Raw genomic sequence first — 5,058 nt, 5'->3', positions numbered from 1 at the left:
CAGAGCACGTGTAGCTTGTCTTTTCCCTAGGGTGAGATAAGAAAAGTCCATGGTAAGAGAAAGAATGGTATTAAAGGCATACACGATACATTGGATCATTTCAATACAAACTGGGATGTGCAGTGTAGATACAGCAGAGACAAAGAAAAATAAAACTGCATAACACAGCTGCTTCGTTCTTATAGGGTTCATCAGTTATGTTATGGACACCATACAGCCGTTTCGTCGTTCTAGGTATAATCAGTAACGTTAGCGACATCAAACAGCTGCTTCTTCTTGCAGGTATAATCAGTAATGTTAGGGACATCATACAGCTGCTTCGTCTTTCTAGGAATAATCAGTAATGTTTGGGATTTCATACAGCTGTTTCGTCCATCTGAGACTCTTCAGTGATGTTAGAGATATCATACACCTTTTTCGTCTTTCTAGATTTCAACAGTGATGTTGGGGACATAATACACCTGTTTTGTCTTTCTAGACCTCAACAGTGATGTTAGGGACATCATACACCTGTTTCGTCTTTCTAGATCTCTATAGTGATGTTAGGGACATCATACACCTGTTTCGTCTTTCTAGATCTCAACAGTGATGTTAGGGACACCATACACCTGTTTCGTCTTTCTAGGAATAATCAGTAATGTTTGGGATTTGATACAGCTGTTTCGTCCATCTGGGACTCTTCAGTGATGTTAGAGATATCATACACCTGTTTTGTCTTTCTAGATCTCAACAGTGATGTTAGGGACATCATACAGTCCTTCGTCCTTCTAGATCTAATCTAATGCTGAAGGCTTAAAATTTTGATATCAAGTAGGCGTGGAAGACAACTCAAAATAGGCTAAAAATATGCATGGGAATGTGCAACAGCTACATAACTAATTCAATAAAACAGTCGATACTGTAAGGCAGCAAGACAAATATCAATAGCAATACATAAATAACAAAGACGACACCAGGTTGACACGGATGTTTTGTTTCTGCTGGAAATATGTTACCTGATATGGTTCTTTCCCGTTAACTTCAAGACCGTCTTTTGTCCATCATTACTTGGAGAATTGGTATTTAAGTGGTGTAATCTTTTAGCGTTTTACACCATTTAACAGAAAAAGTAAAACTGTATACCGTTATCATTTAACTCATACAAATGTACCATTAAATTTCAACCCTTGCCTTTTCTCTAAATTGTTATCCGTCGTATCGTAGAATATCACAGCTAATACATGTACCAGTCGTGTATGGAGACGAATGAGAATGGCCTAATTACGACATATCGGTTTTATCTTGGTAGATATGAAATGGAATACTAGCGCTGTTTTAACATATACATCTTATATTTACAGTACTTTATATACTTAAACCCTAGCATTGATTAATACATCAAGCCTAACACAATCTGTTCATAACAAGGTAATAAAATGACATCAAGGAAGAAAATAATGTTTAAAAAAATGCATTTTACAAACATTTTAAACATGGTTTGATATTTCAGTATTTTTTTCCAAATTTACATAGCAATACATATATTACATTTAACAAACACACATGTTTGTACAGAAGTCAGGAATTAGCATACTGTATCTACATAATAAACATTTGAATTAACATTACAGAATGGAAACGTCTTAATGTAATTGACAAACCACATTACATGTATATAACATTACATTTAAGTATCGATAGTGTCTGATTTAAATAAAACGTATAACCACGCGGAGACTCAACATTAACATTTCTAATACAAGCATGTTTATCTATTTTGTTACAAATGAAACGTGTGCTGTTTTGGGGACTATAACTATATGTACAAAATGGCCGACCAGCTTTGCGATTGATATGAACAGTAACGTAGAAGCGATCGTAATTATCATTAAACGAAGAAAGTTTAATGATCAACTAACATTAAATTAGATGAAATACTATTATTTTATTAATAACTCAAATTTGAATGGCCATGTCTCAGACAAATGACCGACCATGACAACGGTTACACATCACGGACGACATGGTTTACTACCAGGAACTTGCGTCTAGGATATTAGTGTTTTAGTTTATTTGGTTGAAATATTCGCGTGTCAATATTTCCACGTGTTATTATATTCGCGTGTGGATATTTTCGCGGAGATTTAATGATCGCGAAATAAGCGAAAATTTCCACGCCGCGAACATTTCCACATTTTACAGTAATCTGAATTTGTGAAAGTGTACGAAGTATTATGCATATCCCCAAACTTAAGTGAAGAGACCTATCAGAAACTCAACTGTTTTTGTTGATTGTTCGTACATTGTATATTTAATCGATATAATAGATCAGACGGAAAAGTAGCATCTTCAGTTTATTGTAGAATATAGATCCAATTGTAAATTCATCACGTTACCGGCTTACAGTACATTTGTCATTATCTAGATTTTATCTACAGTTCGCTTGTTGCTATGGTACATGTAGATAATGACATATCGCATTTCACAAATGACGTTTCATTACATATTTCTGTACGATCCAGCGTCATTAAAACAACCATTAAGGGTAAACGACACAATCTGGAAATAATGAATCGATTATCATGGAAATTGACACGAGATGTCTTTGAGCCACCAATTTGTGTTGACAGAATTTGTTTTTGTATTTCCAAGCTCATTTTCTAGGAACTATACTTTGGGAAACAATGTGCATTTTTCAAAAAGCGCAATGATAGATTATAATAAATTTTAGGTCATAGAAGAATAAAAACATGACAAGTTACCGAAGAAAAAATATTGCAACATACATGTATTATTGTTTTGTTTTTGTTTTTGTTAGTATTGTAGATTTGTTGTGTTTTGTTAGATCACCTGAGACAAAGTCTCAGTTGACCTGTTGCGATCGCCTTTTGTCCGGTGTCGTCCGTCGTGCGTCGTGCGTCGTAAACAATTTACATTTTCAACTTCTCCTCAATAACCAACAGGCCCGGAGACCTGATATTGGGTGTGTAGCATGCTTGGATAAAGGGCTACCAAGTTTGTTCAAATGGATGACCTTGACCTTCATTAAAGGTCACAGGGGTCAAATATACTAAAATCTTTAAACAACTTCATCTTGATAACCAAAAGGCCCAGTGTCCCAATATTAGGTATATAGCATGCTGGGATGAAGGGCTACCACGCTTGTTCAAATGGATGACCTTGACCTTCATTCAAGGTCACAGGGGTCAAATATGCTAAAATCTTTAAACAACTTCTTCTTGATAACCATAAGGCCCAGATACCCAATATAAGGTCAGTTTCATGCTGGAACAAAGGGCTACCAAGTTTGTTCAAATGGATGACCTTGACCTTCGTTCAAGGTCACAGGGGTCAATTATGCTAAAATCTTTAAACAACTTCTTGATAACTAAGAGTCCCAAAGACCCAATATTAGGTCTGTAGCATAATGTGATGAACTGCTACCAAGTTTGTTCAAATGGATGACCTTGAACTTCATTCAAGGTGACAGGGGTCAAATATACTTAGATATTTAAATTACTTCTTTTTGATAATCAAAACGCCCAGAGACACAATATTAGGTCTGTAACATGCTGGGATGAAGGGCTAACAAGTTTGTTCAAATGGATGATCTTGACCTTCATTCAAAGTCACAGGGACGAAATATGCTAAAATATATCATAACTCAGGTGACCGTTAAGGCCCATGGGCCTCTTGTTTTGTTTTTCGAGAGAAGATGGTCGTTCGCGGATGTACAGTATTGAAAACAAATAGAGAGAGAGGACGGCAGTTCGTGAACGTATTGGATACTAATCGAGAGAGGACGGCAGTTCTTGATTGAACAGTATTGAACACAAATCGAGAAGATGACAGTTCGAGAACATACAAAAAACGAATTGAAAGAGTATGGCAGTTCGTGAACTTATTCAACACGAATGGAAAGAGGATTGCAATTCCTGAACGTTCGTGGATGTACAGTATTAAAAAAAATCTAGAGAGGATGACCATTGTTGAATGTACCGATCACGAATCGAGAGAGGATGAAAGTTTGTGAATGCATTGAACACGAGTTGAGAGAGGATGGCAATTCGTGAACGTATTGAACATAAATCGAGAGAGGATGACCATTCGTGAATGTATTGAACAAGAATCAAGCGAGGCAGTTAGTGAACGTACTGAACACGAATCGAGAGAAGATGGCAGCTTGTGAACCTATTAAACTTAAATCGAAAAAAGATGGCAGTTCGTGAACCTATTGAACACGAATCAAAAGTATAGCAGCATGTGAACGTATTGAACATAAATCGGTAGAGAGTGGCAGTTTGTCAGCGTATTGAACATAAATCAATATAGGATGGAAGTTCGTGAATGCATTGAACATTAATCGAGAGAGGATGGAAGATCGTGAATGCATTGGACATTAATTGAGAGAAGATGGCAGTTCGTGAATGTATTGAACAAGAATCGAGAGGATGTCAGCTTGTGAACGTATTGAAAATGAATCGAGAGAGAGGATAGCAGTTCGTGAACGTATTGAACAAAAATCGAGAGGATGGCAGTTTGTAAACTAACTGAACATGAATCGAGAGGATTGCAGCTTGTGAACGTACTGAACAAGAATTAAGAAGACTACAGCTCGTGGTCCTATCGAAAATTAACCGAGAGAGGATGGCAGCTTGTCAACGTACAAGTATTAAATACAATATGTAAACAATTGCTAGTATATCAAAATAATAGTAATTCTAATTTGACGGGTTGTTATTTTCACGATTTTTAAACATGCTTTAGAAAAACTTCACACGAAGTAATCGAGGTATCGTTATTTCCCGTATCGATATACATCCTTTGCTTCTCTCCCGATATAATTTCAGCTTCACAACTCCTGCCTTAAACTTAAGCATACTGTAGATCGTTGTGTCGGTATACCACACGAATGGCCGGTTTGATCAATTCCCGACAATTATCAATTCCATCAGATCAATTTAAACCACATTAACAAGGTATTGTCATGTACCTGTACTTTTCAATAATTTACAACATGTTGCTGTATTAATCATTTAGGACAAGAAAAGGTAGAAATCAAATATGGATAATAACGGT

Source organism: Pecten maximus, chromosome 10 (genome assembly GCF_902652985.1).
Source record: "Pecten maximus chromosome 10, xPecMax1.1, whole genome shotgun sequence".
Taxonomy (NCBI): Eukaryota; Metazoa; Mollusca; class Bivalvia; order Pectinida; family Pectinidae; genus Pecten; species Pecten maximus.
This window is presented reverse-complemented; position numbering follows the sequence as displayed.